The 21,636-nt window shown below is 36.4% G+C and overlaps 1 protein-coding gene and 1 pseudogene across 5 annotated transcripts in view; one reads left to right on the top strand and one right to left on the bottom strand.

Annotated features, from left to right (window-relative positions):
* CTNNA3 (catenin alpha 3) overlaps nucleotides 1–21,636 on the top strand; it is a 1,641,479-nt gene that overhangs the window by 730,906 nt on the left and 888,937 nt on the right. The gene's annotated exons all lie outside the window — the stretch shown is intronic.
* On the bottom strand, nucleotides 15,165–15,742 carry LOC123783008 (large ribosomal subunit protein eL19 pseudogene; annotated as a pseudogene).

A 21,636-nucleotide genomic window follows, 5' to 3' on the forward strand; every position in this document is an offset into this window, starting at 1 on the left:
CCTACTGCTGTTATGGGAATAAACTTGAAAGGGACAGAATAAAAACAGGGAGGTCAGTAAGGAGGCCATTGTACCAATCCAGGAGAGAGAAGATGGTGGCTTGGGCCAGTGTAGAAGGAGTGAAAGTGATGACAATTGGTTAGTTTTTAGATATATGTTTACTTAAAACCAATAGAAGTTTTCTAATGGATTAGAAATGGAGGTATGAGATAAAGAGAGAAATTAAAGATGATTCTTATTTTATAAGTTGAGCAGCTAGAGGGATGGTGAAGCCATCAGCTGCTTCTTTGGGTCAAGTTTTGGGAATAGGATCAACAATTCTACAGTAATTTATAAATAAACTTTGGGAACACCGAAAAAAGAGTCAACACATTTGAGTTAACTTTAATTTGGCTCTCACTTTTCTTCAGTTTTGTGAGACTTTAATTTTTGAAAACATCTTCTTGATATTAGGCCCCATCACCTAATGTATTTTAGAATACAAAGGACCATAATGTATTTTAAAATATTTTATAAAATGATTAGCAAAATTGGCCATTAAACAACAGCAACATGGATTTCTATTCAGATGGCCTAGACAGAGGCAACATCTTTGCATATGGCCTTGGAGGGCAACAACCAAAAGATTTGGTGAGAACCGGAAATTACATAAAGACCAGATATGGGAATATTTGGACTGAGTACACTGGAAAATAAATTTGGCATATCCAAAATGTCCTTCTAAAATAATTTAGAGAATGATGTATACTTTTTATTGCATGTGTCAGTTGACATTTGGAATTTGGAACTGATTCTGGCCAAATTCCCAGGGTTTCAGTTTGCTTATCTGCAAAATGGGACTCATAAAACCAGTGTTATAAATCTCTAAGGCTTTTATTTTATTTAGGATCAATTTCCATAATTTATGGGTAAAAACTTTGGAGACTATAAAGTGGTATAAAAATATTTCTGGAATCAGAGTATCTATGAGAAAATAAGTTTTCTTTAATTCTGCTAGGTCTCTGGTCATGAGCATATACTGCAATAAATATGTATCAAGGGACACTAACACGACCAAGAGTGGAGTCAGAATTTACCAATATAATAAAAAAATATTCTTCAGTATTCCCTTTCTACTACACTTTTAATACCACAACCATTTATTATACAGCTTGCATTGTTGATATTCTTAATTCTAACTCACCAAGTGCTTTCACCAATCAATGCATTTTTTTGGGAAGATTTTATTTATTTATTTGAGAGAGAGAGAGAGAGAGTGAGCAGTGGGGAGGGGCAGAGGGAGAGCAAGGGAGGGAGAAGCAGACTCCCTGCTGAGCAGGAAGCCTGATGTGGGGCTCCATCCCAGGACCCCTGGGACCATGACCTGAGTGAACGCAGATGCTTAACTGACTGAGCCACCCAGGTACCCCAGCTGATCTAGATATTGTAAAAAGCTTAACGTTTTTGACTCAGTTACCCTATCACGTGGTAGAGTTGTCAGGATGCTAACAAAGAGTTCCCTACAGCTATGAATATGAGTTTTTTTATTTCTAGCTGTTAGAATACACATATGCATTTGTACATTTGTAATTATATCCTGATCTTTCATAAGAGCATTAACATGTCTCTGAAATAGCCTTAGTTTCCATCTGTTTGCTTCAAGGGCTCTATTAAAAAACCTGTTTGGTCACATATGGTTATGAGTGAACATCCTTGACTTAAATAAATGGATAAAGAAAGTTCCAGGTCTGACCATTAAAATGGTCTCTCAATGTCTTTCTGAAATGAAGCAAACTCAAATGAGTGAGACCTTATAAGGTTATCTAGTACATGTCCGTCTCCCTCAACTGAAAGTACATTTATGCTGTAGCACCGATCCACATTTTCAGATTTCATTGCATTTCTCTCTTTACTTTCTTCAGAGGTAACCCTAAGCTAAATTCGGGGATAGGGAAAAATAACAGACTCTTAAAGCATAACACTTAGTGGACGACTTCTGAAAACTGAAAAGACTACATGACTTTGAGGAAATAATTCTTTTTATTTTTTTCAGTGGAAATTTTAAAACATACACAAAAGTAGAGAAAATAGTATAATAAACATCGACTTCACCAATTATCGATATTTTGCTAATTTCATTTCATCTATCCCTGCCCCTTTCCACATACACACCTTTTTTTTCCCCTTGGAGTATTTTAAAAATAAATCTCAGAAATCATGTCACTTTACCCATATATATTTAGCGTGCAATTCTTTTTTTTTTTTTTTTGAAAGATTTTATTTATTTATTTGAGAGAGAGAGAGAGACAGAGGTAGCGAGAGAGAGCACGAGCGGGGAGGAGATGGAGAAGCAGGGTCCCCACCGAGCAGGGAGCCCGATGTGGGGCCCTGATCCCAGGACCCCGGGATCATGACCTGGGCCTAAGGCAGATGCTTACCCGACTGAGCCACCCAGGTGCCCCTAGTATGCAATTCTAACCAACAGAGACTTTCAGTTTAACCATCTAGCATTATTGCACCTAACAAAAATAACAATAAGTTCATAAAGTTGGTCTGTAGTCAAGATTTAAGCAAAGCACAGAAATTGAATTTGGTTTTCATGTTTCTGAAATCTCTTTAATTTTTCAATGCCATTAATTTGTTGGGAGATACCAGGTCATTTGGACTTTATCTTTTTCCATGCTCTGCATTTGATTGATTGCTTCCCCTTGTGTCACTTAACTTGAGTAAGTTTTAATAACACATATGTTGAGCAAGTATCCATTTATTAATTTAAGGAGGATATCCAGCCCCAAAGGATACATAGGACATCTATTTACTTTTGGTAGCAAATCTACAACTTGCCAAACTTTTGAGTAAACTAAGACTTAGGGCTTAGAGAAAAAAATGTATTTCTGTTTTGTGGTATTTATACTACCAAGGAATTCAGTAATGTGTCAAATGGCAAGTTTGGGAGTGGACATTAATATTAAGGTGTCCTGAGTCTATGTTGGTTTAATGTTCTTATTTACCAGTATTTCTGTTCACCACTTTCCATCACACTTGCCCATAGTCAGCAAAGGCAATTATCTGATGTTCCTTGCTAAACAAACCTAATTTTTTTTATCGGTGTTGAGGTATTCTTCTAACAAAGGCTCAAAAAATTCCTTTCAAGAGAATAGAAATCAAAAGTCACATATAGGGGCGCCTGGGTGGCACAGCGGTTAAGCGTCTGCCTTCAGCTCAGGGAGTGATCCCGGCGTTATGGGATAGAGCCCCACATCAGGCTCCTCTGCTATGAGCCTGCTTCTTCCTCTCCCACTCCCCCTGCTTGTGTTCCCTCTCTCGCTGGCTGTCTCTCTCTGTCAAATAAATAAATAAATCTTAAAAAAAAAAAAAGTCACATATAGTCATTTATATTGAGAGAAATTAGTTTTCTAGCTTTTCATTTAGAAAAAATTCCATGAAGGAATTTGTAAGAACGAGAGTCACGCTGTAAAATTTATAGTCCTGTGTATATATTCCCAAATTTCTTATAATTTCTTACAGTAAAACAAGGGCGTTTTAGAGTAACTATAAACATCTCTTAACCAAATTTGCACCTTAATATTTGATGTTTTACTTTGCATGTATGGCTGTGCTTTGAATATAAAGCCAGTATTGTTTAAATGCTATCATAATAAACATTTTGCTGTATTTGCTTCACATATATTCTGATGTAACAAGAATTTTTAAAGAAAAAAATTCTGTTCTGGCCCAGTTAAGTTGCTTTAACAGAATGCCACAGATTGGATGGCTTTTAAACAACAGAAATTTATTTCTTATAGTTCCAGAGTAAGAGAAGTCCGAGATCAGGAAGCCAGCAGATTCTACGTCTGTCGAAGCCTATTTCCTCATTCACAGGGATGCCCTTTTTTCTCCAGAACGTCACGTGACATAAGGAGCAAGGGGCCTCTCAGGGGCCTCTTTTATAAGTGCATTAATCCCTTCATGAGGGCTCTCCCCTGGTGACCTAATCACCTCCCCAAAGCCCCACCTCCAAATACCATCACATTGGGGATTAGCTTTCAACATATGAATGTGAAGGGGGCACACAAACATTCAATCTATAGCATTTCCTTTTGTATTTTTAAAGCATTGTATACAACAGTTTCAACTGGGTCCACTAGTATATTTTAAAGTCTGCCTTCCTGACAAATATATCAGCATTAAGGATTAAATTCCCCAACCACCAGGGGGGGAAAGATAATAGAAATCTTGATTTGGATTAAAAACCATAATGTCCCGTTGGTTAGTTTTATTTTTGTTTTTGAAACAGTAAGTCTGATATGTTTAATTTTATGCTGCAGACCTAAAAGATAGGAAACTTCTGAGAGAAGAGAAACTCGGCATAGGTTTGCAATGTAGTGGCAGAGAATAGGAGCCTATGGGTCCTCGTAGTACACTAAAATGCATCAGTCTATTTGGGGACTCTCTTAAACTGGGCTGGAGAAACCGTCTGTGTATTGTTAATGCTTAATCCTGTTTGAACACGGGTTCCCTTAGGAGTGTGGGGGGAAGGCTAAGGAATCTCCTGTGGCTAACAGCAGAGCCCCCATGTGGCAAGATTGTGACTTAGACAGAAATTGACTTAGTCCCTGGAAGCAGGTGCCACAGGTCCTAAATAAAAGTAAAATTTCTTTATCTGGTCCTGGGTTGAGAATTTATTTATTCAATGAATATCTATCAAGCTCTTCCACTGTTCTTTGTGCTGAGGATACAACAGTGAATAAGACAAAGTACCTACCATCAGAGGACTTGCATTTTAGTTAATGAGATAGTAAAAAGTAAACACCATAGGCGCAGGTAGCAATGCCAACTGGAGATAAGGGCTATGAAGACAAATAACACAGGATAAGGGGTCGTGACAGTTTGATAGAATAGTCAGAAAATCCCTTTCTGAGGACTTCACATTTGAGAGCAAGTAGGAAGCAACTCACGTGACTTTCTGTTCTCTCTTTGAGATTTTCACTGATCACCACTAACATTTTTACCGTGGCTTCAGGCAGCCACTGTTCCCCCCGATGACAGGTCAGCCCCAGAGAAGGCATGTTCTCTTTTTGGAACAAGTAGCACAGCTGAAAGTTTAAACAAAATTTGAAGAAATTAAAAAAAAAAGAGAGAGAGAGAGACTTAGGAGATCACACACAAAGAACAAACAGAAACAACTCACAAAATGACTCTTACACCGAGTTGGCTTTCTTAGACCCAGTTTTCTGCTGAAGGGTTGGCGCCGGGAATATTTGCCCGTCAGACGTGATCCCAGCCACGCAGAGACTGTTGAAGGCCTCATCAAGTACACCAGATCCCACACAGCAGGCCCACGATTCAAACAAGACTTTCACACATACAATAAATCCACATAGACAATAACTTTCCTCCAAGTACCTCCTTACCTCTTAGGGATTTTCTCTCATGTCTGGTACTTTGTCCCTAGATGCCTATAGTGACCCAGTTCTTTCTGGATATTTTTTCCCACTTAGCAACAAATGAATTCTATGGTATTAACTGATAATGTGTTTAGAGTATTCACTTTCTCAGTGTACTTGAAATTTAATAGGTAACTGAAAACTGGAGAATAGTAAGGAGTCATTGAGAGGTAAATTTTATGTACATAGGTTGAGAAGCAAATATGAGAAAAGACTTGTTTTTGAAACATCCATCCTTGCTTCTCCTCAGCTTCTTCACCAAGGACTCTTTTCAGATTCAGTGATTTTATTTTTTAGCTACTAGTTTTTTTCCCTCATAATATGTCTGAATTTTGTTGAAATTTTCATCTTGCTATTTTAACTAAAGATTAATATTATATTCTCTCTCACTTTCCTACTTCTCTTATTAATATAGCATTAAATAAATAGTACTTAATTTCAGATGACTACGTAAGCGATGCTGCTGCTGGATTAAGTGGTGTACTGGATTATGTTTGCATTCTCATTCAACTTTTTGTTTTTCTTGCAGTTGGGAATTGTCCCTATTTTTTCTCTCTCCCTGTCTCTCAAATTTGCTTAGATTTTTTCTGTACGTAGTGCTAGGTGTTTTTCCCCATATTTTAAAAGATTCTTCAAGTGCTAAATTTTTCCAAACAGTCCATTCAGATAATGCTTTCCTTTTGCAGCACTCTATTTCTCTAGTATCTAGTATGAGCTGTATCTCATTATGGCTGTTAACCCAGTATTCCCCTTCTCCATTCGCCCCTTTCCTGGATCCCATATATCCGTTTTCTTAGTTTACCATTTATTTTGTTGAAACATATCCACTAGTAGATTTCTAAGAGGGGCATTTGATATAAAAATTCTGTGTCCGAATTTTTTTAGTTTATCCTAACTGATTAATAAATTGGCTGTATATAATTCACAATTGGAAATCATTTTCACTGAGAATCTTTTAGCCATTGGTTTACTGTCTTCTCACACTTAATCCTGATTGAATACTAGTTCCCTTAGGAGTGCGGGGGGGGGGGGGGGGGGAACCTGTTGAGAACCAGGTTCTATTCTGATTCCCACTCCTTTGTGTATAATCTTTGGAAGCTTTTGTGATACTTTATTTTCTCTGGTATTTGGAAATTGTACAAGGATGTGCTTTGATTTGGTCCTTTTGTCATAATTCATTCTGCTGAGTATTCAATGGACCTTTTAAATCTGGTGACTTTGTCCTTTGATTCTGTAAACATTTATTTATGTCTTTTATTTTAATTATCTCTCCCCATTTTCTCTGTTCTCTCTCCCTCTCACTCTGGAACTTTTATTGGGCAGATTTTGGATTTCCTGGATTGATTCTTTGTTGTTGTGGGGTTTTTCCTCCTATTTTTCCATCTCTTTATATTCTTGTCTTACTTTCAAGAGATTTCCTCAGCTTTATGTTACAATATTTTATCTATTTAATGAAAATTTAGACCAGGTGTCAGCAAACTATGGCACAGACAAATCCAACAATGATGCTGTTGGGTCAAGTGGTGCAAATAAAGTTAAACTTTTGAAACTAAAGGAACACATTCATGCTTATCTGTTTATGCATTGTCTATGGATGCTTTCATTCATCAATGGCAGAGTTGAGAGGCTGTAAATCCTGTAAGCTTACAGTATTCGCCATATATCTCTTCATAAAAAGAAGTTTGCTGATCTTCTACCTCCCCCAGTTTAGGTGATCCTATCTGTTCTTTCCAGGAGCTCTTTTTTGGTTCTCTTTTTCTCCTTCTTCATTGCATGCTGTTTTATTTCCATAACTGTGACATCTCTTTTTCACTCTAGGATATTATACAGAGTGTTTTGCTACTATATTCTTGGTGCAATGTCACTATTTCCTCTGAGATATTTAGTTAGTTTCTTTTGGTCCATTTCATGTTGGAAGCTTTTTTTCCAATGCTAAGTTTCTTGTGTGCTTACTCAGATTGAGTGAGGCACTAAAAGCTGAAAGTTCCTTGTGAATGGGCAGGGTTTTGGCTGTGGACTTTGTGGGAGCAAGATTTAACAAAAAGCTTGCCTTTTCACTGAGGAATCTCCAGATACATGAATATAGATGTTTCCCCCTGGAAACCCCCACCCTCCTTCACTGGAGCTGGAGGCTACCAGTGTTCTGGAGACAAAGCAGGAGAAAGGTGCTGAGGTCCCCAAGTTCATTATGTACATTCTCATTTAATTTTCCAATCCCGAGCTTCAGTTTCAGTGCTTTGCCTCATATACTTGGATCTAGCTTCTCATGTTTGGATTTACAGGAAAAAAAAATTTTTTTTCTCTGCTAGAAGAAATGAGTAGTAGTGTCTTAGTCAGCCCAGGCTGACTATATAACAAATATCATAGACTGGGTGGCTTACACAACAGAAACTTACTCTCACAGTTTTGGAGGCTGGAAGTCTGAGATCAGGTGCCAGCATATTTGGGTTCTTGGTGAGGTTCCTCCTCCTGGTTTGCAGATGGACACATACATGCTCTATCCTTTCACAGTGGAGAGAGAGCCCATCTCTCTTCTGTCTCTTCTTATAAGAGCACTAATCCCATTCATGAAAGCTCCACCTTCATGACCTAATTACTGCCCAAAGGCCCCACCTCCAAATACCATTATTTGGGTATTAGGGCTTCAACATATGAATTTGTGGTGGGAAGCAGGGGGGACACAAACATTCAGTCCATAGCAGATAGTCTCTTGGTTTCTTGGGGTGAAGATGGGGATCTGGCACTCTTCATGAATACTTTAAACTAGTCCCCATATTTTTAGTGACCCCTCTTTCTAGAGGCTCTGAAGACTTTGTTGCACAACATAGGGTCCCACTCCAGTAAGCACTTAGGTGTAGCTTTTTTGACTCGAATTATTTATAATATATTGTATGTTTTCCAAAATTTTATAGAAATCGTTCATCCATTCTTATCTCCCCTTTATCCTTATTTGTATTCGTTTGTTATTACATGAGTTTGAAGGGTGAAGATACAACAAAAGTGTACAATCTGTCATGTTTCAGATATGAATTTCTCATGACAGATTATAGGCATGCAGGTAATGACAGGGGGTGTGGGAATGTTTCTTTAAAAGAATGAGTTTACAATTTTATAATGAAAGAAAGAGAATTACATAAAATTCTCTGAACTGAGTATATACCACTTTTTTATATCAAAATTTTAGTTTTGATTATCAATTATACTTTAGAATGAGTTTTCAAACTAAAAAATATATATTTTGCTCTTTTAAATGGCAGCTATTTATTTATGATCCAGGTTTGTATCTTCTGATAACTCAATGTGTGCCTATATTCAAAAACTAGTAATAGGTATCAAACCATCATATAAATTATTTCTCCTATTCATTGGCTATATTTAAGACCAGACTTTTTCTTAAAGGAAAGAACCTACATTATTAATTCTTAGTCTTTTTTCTCTTTATGGTATTAGTTAAAACCATGAAAATATTTTTGATTTGGTATATATAACTTTCAATCTTGGTATTTTCCTTTTGAGGTACTCTAGGTTTCTCTCTGGAGAAACCAAAATAATTAAACATGTCGTCACATGTTTAGGCCAATAGTACTAACTCTTAAGCTTTGTAGGTTTTCTAAAATACTTTTTAAAGACCTGAAATGTTTTATGTAATTCCAAGTGGCTTATAAGCTTTGCAAGTTAAACTTGGAAAATATTATAGTAATCCCAAGTAATAAAGATATAAAGGCTTAAAGAATCATAAATTGGAAAGAATTTTGAGATTATTTTGTTCAAACCACATTTTACATGTCAGAAAACTGAAATGCAGAAAGAAGAAGTAACTGGCTCTATTCATATATGACATGGGTATAGGAACTTTGTGTACAACCTAGATCCTTTGGCTTTACTGTATTTTTTGTAACTGTTCTGTTTTTCTTGAATCCAAACCAAAGTCTTTATATCATGTGAAAAACAATAGCAAATGTTAATAGATAGCTTTTTCCCTAGCCACAGATACATTTATCCAGACAACTAAAACTTAAAATCTGTTTTGTTAGATATAAATGAAAAATGTCATAAACTATTCTTTAAGTTTATTTCCTTTCCATTAAAAAAACAATGCATGTGAATTATAAAACATAAGAACCATGCTCTCACCATCTAAGGGCAATCCCTATTAGTATTTTGGCAACTATACATATTTTTTGTTAACTTGAACTTAACACATCACATTCCTTGAAGTGGGCAAAACAATTGTCTTAAAATCCTTCTACTGTTGGAAATTTAGTTTATGGAACAATCTTTATTGACGTTGAATCATTCAGACTCACCTTCCTTTAAGTCACTGCAATGCAAATTATTGGCTCTGAAAAGGAAATACATAACTAGTATTCTAATACACATGGTCTCTGTGCTATATGGCTAACATAATCTTCCAAATAGCAAGTTATCCCATGCCAGGGGATAAGGTAAAAAAAATATATATTGCTTCCTTCTTTTTTGAGATTTGATGAGTCTTTGGTGGAATGACATGAAGGTCAATTCCAGAATTGTCTGACTCTCTCCCTAAAACACTGCCACTGATTTGGTTATGTTATTGTTCTGCTTAAATCCTTTGAATAGCTCACTGTCACCTCTGGTCAAACAGCAGATTCATCCTTATGACACGTAAGGTTCTTCTGATTTGATTCATTTTGTTGTTAGATAAAGTCAAATAATCAGCTGTTGAGAAGAGCAAAAACTTTATTGGAAAGGGAAGTAGCTTCATTTCAGTGCCCACACTTTGCTGTTCGCCATTGGTATCACCTCTCCTGTGTTTACCTCTGTTCCGCCTTCAAGCTGTAGCTTATTTATAAGAGTTTGCTCCCTATGGAGTTGGCTTGCCATATTATCTTCAATGCCTACATGCTACTTCATGACCTTTTCAACTTCACTCCAAAGCAGCTCATTCTTCCAATCCTTTCAGTTTAAAATGGTAGAGAAGACAAGGTTGATCCTTCTATACCATGCCACCTCATAGGTTGGGATCTGTCTTATGAGTTGGTTGTCTTTGAATTAAGTGATTACCTTGAGCCTAATAATATGTGATAGGGGGTCGGTTGAGGGTTATTGTGACGTTGGCAGGGCCATATTTTATAAGACTTGGTAGGTGCTTTGGGTGGGGCCAATTGCAGTTATGAAAGTGAATAAAACCTGATTCAAAGATCTTTTACTATTTGGTCCAAGTCAACACTTTGTCAATACTTCCATTCACTATTCAATATGCTGTGCAACCTATGATCTAGTCACACCAAAGTATTTATCATATTCTGAACAAGCCATGCTTTAATATGCCTTAAGTCACTGTTTATACTATTCTCTCTTATAAGAATAGCCTTCCCTCACTATCTATCAGGTGAAATTGTCTATAAAATATATCTCGAATGTTATATTCTCCATAAAACCTTCTCTAGGGATTTGGTAACTTTCTCATTAGCACTTTTGGGTTATATACCATATACTATGACATATAAATACATTGTATTATAATCGTTTATATGTAAATTTCTCCAATAGAATATCCTTTAAATTCAGAGATGGTAGAATCTCATTCATCTCTAAATATCTACTATTCATGGGTAATACATACTCAATATGTGTTTCGTGAAAGGAAAAAAATAAGGATGATTCAAGGGGAGATACTTCTATAATAAGAAAGAGTCTTTGGAAGGAGTCCCTGTAGCTGGTTCACAAGTCTGTGTTACCTAAGATATGCTCAAGTATAAGGGGAATGTATGTACTGAGTATGATGAATGTTCAAAATTTGGGTCAAACAGCCAAAGTACTGGTTTTTATTTTTCACCATTTGCCATCTCTAAGAAGTGTTGCAGATGAATTTTTATTGCCCCCTCATTCCCTTCCAACCTGAGCAATTTTACTCTGAGGGCACTTTCGTTTGTGTCTGACGGCAATGACCTTGTACTCACAGAAAAACAACTCCTCATTTGGGGTTCTTTGTAACACATGAAGGAGTGGTTTGGAGACAAACTGTTTTATTTGGGGCTGGTTACTCCTTCTGTTTCTTACCTACAGTATTATTTCGGGGGGCTTTTTGCCTTAAGTGGGCTTTCATTAAGAACCTTACTGGAAGATCTGTAGCTTTTAAAAAAGGCTTACCAACAATGTCAAGAAGGCTGGCTTTAGAAGCTAACGTGAAGAAGCCTGACCTAGAGGACTGTTTGTAATCTGGCCCTTATGTGTGTACTTTGTGCCAGTTCCCATTCTAGGTGTTAGAGGTAAAATTAAGAGAAAAGAAAAGACACATTTCTTCACTCATAGTATTTATAATCCAGGATGGCATACAGATAAATGACTTGTTACAATGTGGGTAGTGAGTGCTGTCATGAGAAAGCATAGAGTGCTATGTGACTTCATAGAAATGGCACCTAGCCAGATTCATCTTAAAGGACTAGAACTGAATTAAGTCCCAGCGAAGAAAAACTGCACTGATAAAGGTGAATGATTACCAAAAATGAATGACTGATACATTTAGCTAGAGCGCTGGTGAGAGTACTTTCTTATTCATTTTGTGAGTTGTCAGCTTATTCTCAGCAGAATTGGTTTAGACAAGTTATGAAACTTAACCTAAGTAGTATTCAGCATGGCCTGCACCTCTGAGCAAACATCTATAACATTAGTCAATGAAAAACCAGGTAAGAATTACTGGTCAGTATCTTCAGAAATCCACTCAGGGCATCTTCGGAAATCTGCACTACCCTTTCCTCCTAAACATACGTTAAAACAGATGAGGTGCAATGGTGACAGCTTGGCTAAGATTCTTGTCCACAAATACTGTAACGTGACTGAGACAAATGTGGACCTGTTGTCAGAAATAATTGTATCTGGCAGCTTGTATGCTGTAAAAAACTGGCACGGAGTCGCATTGTCACTGTGGAGGCTTGAGGTCAAAGCAAAAGCACTTAAAGCCATTGTGAGAAGCAGTATACTGAAGGGAAAAGTTTTTATCTCATAATGCAAAATCAATATGGAATCCTGATCCAACTTTTTTTTGGTCTTTTCCCATGGGAAAATTTGGTGTCTTAGTCAGTTTACGCCAAGCAGCCTGCCATGTGACGTGCGCTAACTTCTTTCAGACTTTTCAATATCAGAATCAATTTGAGGCCATCAGATAGAGCTTCTAGCCAAGGCTTTCAAGCAGACAATTCCCAGATGTGCTATGTGTAGTGAAGCCAAGATAATGTTTTCTGGAATAATAATGTGACTTCTCTACAAAATGCATCCCTTATGGAAAAAAACAAAAACAAAAACAAAAAACTCATGTTGATGTTTTGAGATTGGCTTTAAAATGTTTAGTCAGTTTCTCTGATAACCTTCTCCTTGTCTACTCAATGACAAAGAACAATTTGGGTTCTTATTAATGTAATCATGTTATTTCATCAGCCTGAAAATAAGAATGAAGGAAACCTTCTCTTAACTAATCTTCTAGTGGTAGTGGCAAACATATTTCGATATGTGTTGGGGACAGATATTCTTTTTTTTTTTTTAAGATTCTTATTTATTTGTCAGAGAGAGGGAGAGAGAAAGAGAGAGAGAGGCACAGGGAGAAGCAGGCTCCCTGCTGAGCAAGGAGCCCGATGCAGATGCAGGGCTCGATCCCAGGACTCTGGGATCACGCCCTGAGCAAAAGGCAGACTCTTAACGACTGCACCCCCCAGGCGCCCCCCCAATAGATATTCTTAACTATTAGATTTTGATAGTGTTCTCTGAACTATAATTGATGATAGGATGAGTTGAAAATTTAAATCATGGTGCAAATTCATCAGATATATTAACCTCACAGTTCCTAATATGAATTATTGAGAGTTTCAAGGTGGGCAGGAACATAATACAGGTTTCTGTTTGTCTAAGATAGAAAACTTGTCGAAATATGGATTTCAGGAAACAAGTGAAAGTGTATCAGCACTTTCAGTCCACAGCAATGATTTTTTAAAGAGACAAGAAAAATTATCCTTTATTTGTGTGTTATGGATTGCTGAAATATCTGAAATTATATTAGATTTGGTTGAAAATTAGATATTAGAATATTAGATACTAGATTGAAAAGTTATCGGGACTGGAAAGACCGAATAACCAGGAAAATTTAAAACTTGCATACACGAAAGCAATTACTTCCTATTTGTTTTCAAACCGATTATTGTTAATAAAACAGAAAAAAAATATTTGTAAGCTGGTTAAACAGAAAAAGTCTTGTAAATTATGAATTACTTCTGACTAAGCTTAAACTGTGTCTACAAGCTATACCAAGAAAGTAGAAACAAAAGCAGTAACGATAACAATACAAATGCTACTGAGGAATAGAATGTAGAGGTTTCTGGATTGGAAGCCTCAACAAGCTAAGTTAATCTGTGTATAAATTCAATGCAACATGATAAAAAACCTCAACAGAAATTTTTGTGTTTAATTCTGTGTTTTAATAATAGTTTTCATTTTAAAGCATTCTATTGTGTAAATTTCCAAACACATACAAAAGTAGAGAGAATAATGTAATGCAATGTAATGTATCCATCACCCAGTGTCAGTGTCTAAAATTATTAGCACCTGGCCAAACTTTACTTATTGATAATCCCACTTATCACTTCACCCTCATTTTGAAGCAAATACCAGACATCATATAATTCACCCATATGTAACTGTAAAAGATAAGTGCTCAAAAAAAAGGTATTGCAAAAAATGTGTTGCTGTGGTATTATCCCATTTTAGAAAGTTAGCAAAAATTTGATGACTTCGAATCAAATACCAGTCAACATCAAATTCAATATGTATGCACACAACATGCATATATGTTTGGATTTTTTTTTTTTTTTTTTGGAATCAGGATAGAAACTAGATCCTCACTTTGCATTTCATTAGTATACATCTAAAATTTCCTTTAAACTATAAACTCTCCCCTACATTTTTCCCTTGTACTTTATTTGTTTAAAAAACTAGGTTATTTGCCTTGTAGAATTTCTCACATTCTGTATTTTGCTGCATGCATCTTCATAATAACATTTACAAATTTCCTTGACCCCTATTTTCTATAAGCTTATATATCTAGACATAGAGGTTTAATCAGATCCCAATTTGCTGTTTTGGCAAGAATACTTAATTCAGGTTGTTGGGTTCCTTCCATTGCATCACACTAAGGAACCCACAGTATCTAATATCTCTTTATTATGATGTTAAGATTGATCTATAGGTCTGTGTGATTGGCCTGATTCATCCATTATAAATTTAGTTCTTAATCTATTTTTCACCTGGTTAACTGTTACTGATGATTATAATATAAATATGTTTGTTCAATAGGTATTGCAAAACAGTAAGATTCTAATTCTATCATTCCTTTTCCATTAATTGGCTGGGATTTGTCTATAAAGAATAACCTTACTACATCATGTGTTTATGTTGAGGCATATACAGGAAGGGCAGAAAAAATGCCTAATTCTCCCACTTTAATTATCAGTTTTCAGAATAATATGTCAGTTCTCTAAAATTCTCTGGAGATGATTATTGTGTTGTTTTTCTGTATCATTATAACCTCATGGATCTTTTCATATTAGATATTTTTCCATCCCATGCAGTTGGCTTTCTTTGATCTTGAATTTATCTCATCATTGCCAATAGAAATCTTCCATTTTTTTTGAGGCAGATAAAGTTTTGTTTTATAGATTGACTGATCTGTGTGATTGCTGAAGCCACTCTGTATAGACAAAAGAGAGGGAGTTTTATTTCTTGGTCTCTTCCTCCTTGGACAGAGTCTTGATGATTTCTTCCTTCTTGGCCTGGAGCTGCTCTTCACGGTGCTTGGTCTTAGCTCTGCCCACCTCAGCCTGGTCAGCCAGAAGCTTCTTGCGAGCCTAGTCTGCCTTCAGCTTGTGAATGTGTTCCATGAAAATCCGCTTGTTTTTAAACGCGTTACCCTTCACTTTCAGGTATAGCTGTGATACATGTGGTGGTCAATCCTCTTAGATCCAAGTATCTTCTGTGCAGCAGGTACAGAATTCTCATCCTCCTCATCCAGGTGACCTTCTCAGGCTTTCGAGCATTGGCAGTCCCTTTTCTCTTACCGATGCCCATATGCCTGCCCTTCTGGCGGGCCATAGTGATGTCTGGCATCAAGCCCGGGAATGGACAGTCACAGGCTTCCGGATGTTCAGCCCATCTTTGATCACTTTCTGGACATGCCGATGGGAGTTGGCATTGGTGACTTCATTGTTCTCATTGGGGTCCAACCAGCTCTTCTTTTTGCCACTCAGGAGGATGCTGGAGGCAAGGGTCTTCTGAAGTCTGAGCATACTCATGGCTGCAGCCACAGCAGCAAAAGGAAAGACAGGCATCTCTTAAATTTTGTTCCCAAGTCCTTTTGAAATGATCCCTGTAGGCACTGATGCATCCTCACTTTTTCATAGGACAAGCAGGCCCAGAATCTTCTTTTCTATTTCTGCCCGAACCAGGAAATAACCAGGTCTCTAAGGCATCTTGTACCTTTTGTGGGAAACAGTGTTCCTAGTCCATAATTTGGCCACTGGTGAAGCTCATTGCTACTTAACTGGTCACTGTTTCTGGCCTTTTCTGCAGAAAAATTTTAGAAGAGGAATACTTTATGTTTATATTGATATTTCCAAGTGTTCCATATTTCCAATTCAAATTTCAGTATGGGGTTTTGTCTGTAATTCTTACATCTAATATATTTAGCTCTTTTCTCTTAAACTAAAAATCTTTGTTCCCTATGACTGTAAATACTATAAGAATAACTTTAGAATTAAAGAACAGTCATATTATTCACAACATGATTAATAAAAACAATGTAAGATTTTTTAAAGTTCTTAGGTTATGCTCCTTAAAAATAATTTATGCATGATTAAGATATTAATTAATACACAGTTATATTCTCTTGTTTGATTTTGCTTTTCATTTTTATGGAATTTTTTTAGTTTGAATTAACTTTGTTTAATGATTACTTAAAACATTATTATAGTTTCAAAGTCAAAACCTCAAAGTAAAGCACATTTGGAAAACTCTAGCTTCTCTACCTTGTCCCTCACTCCTGGATGTCACCATTTTTATTAGTTTTTGGTTTATCTTTCCTTTCTTTTTAAAATATGTATAGGTATAACACTATATGTATATTCCTGTTTCTCCTTTGTTTGATAAAAGGTAGCATACTATAAATGCTAGTAATATTCCTCATTCTTTTTACACAGCACCTAAAAGTCATGGCACCCTTTGTGGAGCAACATGCAATATTTACATTTGGTTTTTAAAATAAAAAAAAAATAAGTATCTTGTGCTAAACTTGTTCCTGCTGTATGTTATTGTGACAGTGCCTAGCAGGTGTGGTTCTAGTGCTTTACCTGTGCTGCCTTCCTTGATCCTCATGACTTATAAGGAAGTGATTGTGCTATCTCCATTTCTTATTGAGGAAAAGAAGGCATAAAGAGATGAAATGACTTTACCAGGGTTTGTAGTAAATAGGCAGCGCTGGATTCACACCTAGGCAGCCTGACTCCAGGGTCAATGCTGTTAATCACTCTATCCTACTGCCTGCCTCTCCCAGAATATAGAAAAAGAAAGAAAGAAACAGAAGGAGATAATACAGTTGAAGAAAACATACGGAAGGACACTTTATATTAAGAAATTTTTAGCCATTAACATTTTCCCCACTTAATGAACAAATCTTATTTGGTTTTAGTGACAATACATTTTGATCTACTTCACAAAATTTTTGAATATTCTTTAAGGACACGGTTGAAGATTCGTTGATACCCAATGCTAGACAGGTGAGGTACCTGAAGTCTTGGAAGAGGCAGGAGGTACAGCAGGTTGATAATAAGTAGGAGGTGCAACTCTTGTCTCCTGTCTGGTACAATAAAGTGTGAGAGTTGAAGCAGAGCTCTGGGGCCTTTGAGACCCAAAGTAACCAGTGGTCGCTCTGAAGACATCATGTTGAATTTTAGACCCTTCTAAGCCTGAAGAAGGCTGAATCTAGTTCTGACCATGCATTAGCATACCTACTTCTAAACAGGTCATCCTCACTTGCTTTTTCCTTTCACTCTTCCCTCTACATCCCTCACAGATGGTGTAGTTCTATTGATATATGGCTGCTCATTGGACTACTAATTTTATTGTGAATTTCTTGGTGGGGTTTTTTTTTCTTTTCGGTATTTACCAAGGCACTGATCATTTTTCTAATCTTCTTGCAAATGAGAAGTCTACTGTATATACATGTAGTATTTGAAAATACCCGCTTCAAGGGAAAAAGATTTAAAAATTTGATGCCACTGTTAATTGGCTTCAATTATATATAAAAAGTAGAAACTGCTGAATCCTATGCCTTTCTTTTCCTTGTTGAGATTACTATGCTTTAAAAAAATCTGCATTAAACTCGGAAATGGAAACAAACTGAAAAATATTATCAGAAAAATAATTTTGGATGTCCTAATTAAAATATGAATCCACACAAATATGGAGATAAAACTAGTTTTTCAGTTACTCTCTAAGTAGGATCCTACATTTGAATGTTTTATTTTTATTATCTACTTAGTTTTTTAATTTTCTAGTGATAAAAATCTTTTGTTTATACTATATTAACTTGCTGTTGTTTTATATGTTTTTATGTTTTTTCTTGTGTCTGTTTTTTAAGATTTATTTATTTGAGAGAGAGAGAGAAAGCGACCGAGCACGAGCGGGGGGAAGGGCAGAGGGAGAAAAGCAGACTTCCTGCTGAGTGCAGAGCCCTATGTGGGGCTCAATCTCAAGGCCCCAAGACCATGACTTGAGCTGAAACCGAGTCGTATGCTTAACTGATTGAGCCACCCAGGAGTGCCTTCTTGTGTCTTTTTTTTTTTTTTTAAGATTTTATTTATTTATTTGACAGAGAGAGAGACAGCCAGTGAGAGAGGGAACACAAGCAGGGGGAGTGGGAGAGGAAGAAGCAGGCTCCCAGGAGAGGTGCCTGATGTGGAGCTCGATCCTAGGACTCTAGGATCACGCTCTGAGCCAAAGCAGACGCTTAATGACTGAGCCACCCAGGCGCCGCCTTCTCGTGTCTTTTTAATAAGTTTTTAAAAATCTCATCTATGTAGAAATAAGCTTAACTTAAGTTGGACATTGTATAATATTTATCTGTTTTTGAGGGGAAAGGTGAAGGAAGTGAAATTTGCAAAATAGAATAAACACTCATATGTGCATATATGGAACACCTACTGCTTTGCCCATAGTGTTAGATACAAAGAATATAAGGATGAGTAAGATAGCATTGCTACTGGAAGAAACCTACCAATTTTTTCTTTCTGCCTCTGCCAGAGGGCCCTTTAGAACTTAGTTTTGATTGGCTATGATTCTTTAGGCAATACCTATAACAAATCAGAAGAACTTAATATATAGTCTTACAGAAAAATAATTGTAGAGTATTTCATTCAGTACTAAAATGATCCATCTTGTATTAAATTCTAGCATATTAGATCTCCCCTAATTTCCTTTCCATTGTTTTTTTGGATAGAGTAAACTTAATCCTCCCATCTTATCCCAGAGGTCTTACTCTTCTTTGCCTTTATCATTATCCCACTTACTACCAGCTAGTAAGTACAAGTCTCTGTAATTATCTTGCGGTTACAAGTATGAGTTCCTGTCAGGCATATTGATTATGATTTTTATTTCTCTACAGTGCTTGTTTCTAATTCTGTTCACTTGGTTTTCTACTTTGAAATTTTGCTGCCTATAATATTCTCTTGGCCATCTCCTCTAGAATGTTTGCACATTAAATTGTGCTTCAGAATCATTTCATTAAATTCCTTTTATTGATGATCTCCTGGTTGTTAGGGTGGTTACATGCAGTTATTTGGAACAATCTAAAAGAACCCAGAGGGCCCAAAGTAGCTATTCCTATTAAAATACACCTTCTCATTGGGAACCCCTTGTTAAATAGTTTACTTACTCTCCTGTGTAAGCACACAACCAGTGCAAGCAATGAAAAGGTATAGGGCATCTTGAATACTTCTGAATTTCAAATTATTTTCTGATGTCTTTTCAAATCTTCCTGTAAAGCTTTGTGAAGCTTTTTTACGATAGAAAACTGCATGCAAGCACCCAAGGGTCAGGCCTTTCCTAACCTAAGCTTAATGGCTTTGCTGTGTGAGCTAAGATCATTTATAAAAATCACAGAAGAGCAGATTCATCTGTTACCATATATAGTAAGATCTCAAAGAGACAACTCAACATGACAGTTGAGGGGACTTGCAATTGAGAGAAAGGCGGGGAAAAAGCCATGAGCAGAGTTGAGAGCCATGTAATTATTCTCATTCACACTGTAACTAGCTTTAAAGTGATTTATTCAAAATGGTTACCCATGTACTCTTAGTCACCTCCTTTCTTGACTACGTCCTAATTCTGATTTTGGCATTTGTCTATAGAATATATTTGTTCTGCCTCTTGAAAGAGAATTGTGCTGCGTTTTCAGTAGTGTTTAAATCAGTTAATCATATTTCCCAATTATCCCATAACATTAGTTATTTGAATTTCAAGTTGCAGCGTTCTTAGAGAAAGCTTAATATCTTCATTACAGTCATGGTTAGCTAATTAGCATCCTGAATGCTGCAGTTTAACCCAGGATGACACTATTTCTGGCTTGAATGATACGTTGAGTTTTATTATTTAAAAATTGTAATGATATTTAAAAATATCATTGTTGAATTCTACTTAATAAGAAACCTCCTTGAAAGTGTCCAGACACCATATAAATGCATTACAGTTCTCATCTATTGGTTTATAAATAAACACACCCTTGAATGTTCTCCGAAAGAGTAATGCGATTTACAATATAGTTAATGAAAATTAAGCTATATTGGTTTTCCTGGAGGAAAATTGCACTGCATAATTAATTTTAAAAATCACTGCTTATTTCTTCAGTTTGTTGAGAAAGAAGAAACAGATTCAAAATAATAAAGCTAAGAGTACACATTGCATTTTGACATTGTCTTTAATTAAAAGATCAGTGCCTCAGAAACAGTTTTATCTTGTTTGAGTTGCCATTTTAGTTGCCATTGTACTTAAGGCTTTTTTTCTCCTTTCCTTAAATAAGCATTCTCATCTTTTAAATACAAGATATAAAGGAGCTGCAATTATTTCTGTTATTAAAATAAGTATCTTGCAATTTTACTAATTTTAACCTTTAGGTTTTGGTATTTTAATTTAGTGATTATTATACAGTGTACACAGCCATGAATCAACGTAAGCGAGAGAGGTGAAGTGATGTGCGCTCAGTTACATGTAGGGCAATGGCAGAACTGGTACTAAAACTCAGGCTTTTGAGTTTCCAGTCTAAGTGCTTTTTCCCTTATCTGGACTTTTGGTGCCTTGTGATCACTTGATTTGTGGTAGCATAGCCCAGAAAATACACATTCAAGGTTCCTCCCTGCCTGTCCATGGCCTGATAGCTTATTTCATTTTAGCACTCAATAATATTCCATTGCCTGGGGTGCCTCGTTGGCTCAGTTAGTAGAACATGTGATTCTTGATCTCGGGGTCATGAACTCAAGCCCCATGTGGGTTGTAGAGATTACTTTAAAAAAATCATATTCCATTGTCTGGATGCACCACAGTTTATCCATTTACCTACTGAAGAACATCTTGGTTGCTTCTGAGTTTTGGAAATTACGAATAAAACAATTATAAAATCCATGTGCAAGTTTTTGAATGGAGATAAGTTTTCCATGCCTTTAGGTAAGGAGTGAGATTTCTGGATTGTGTCATATGGAAAGAGTATGTTTAATTTTGTAAGAAACTGGCAAAGTTTTCCAAAGTCTGTGCCATTTTGCATTCCCTCCAGCAATGAATGAGCATTCCTGTTTGCCCCACATCCTCACCAACATTTGGTGTCATCAGCATTCTGGATTTTGATCATGCTAATAGATGTGTGGTGGTATCTCATTGTTGTTTTAATTTGCCTTTCCCTGATGACATGTGATGTGGAGCATGGCATCTTTTCCACAGTAACCTTTTAACAAAGTCATTCCCTTCTTAAAATTCATCATTGACTCCCCATTGCTTTTGAAAAACAGACTCTGTGATGGCCTGGACAGTTTGCATGACTTGGCACATGTATAGTTACCTCATCTTGTATTAGGTGTATATTGTTGCTATAACAAATTGCTACAAGCTACGCATACTTAAACACAGTGCTTAAAACAACATGTTT

This window comes from Ursus americanus, chromosome 6 (assembly GCF_024610735.1).
Source record: "Ursus americanus isolate L20-20 chromosome 6, mUrsAme1.1.p, whole genome shotgun sequence".
Lineage (NCBI taxonomy): Eukaryota > Metazoa > Chordata > Mammalia > Carnivora > Ursidae > Ursus > Ursus americanus.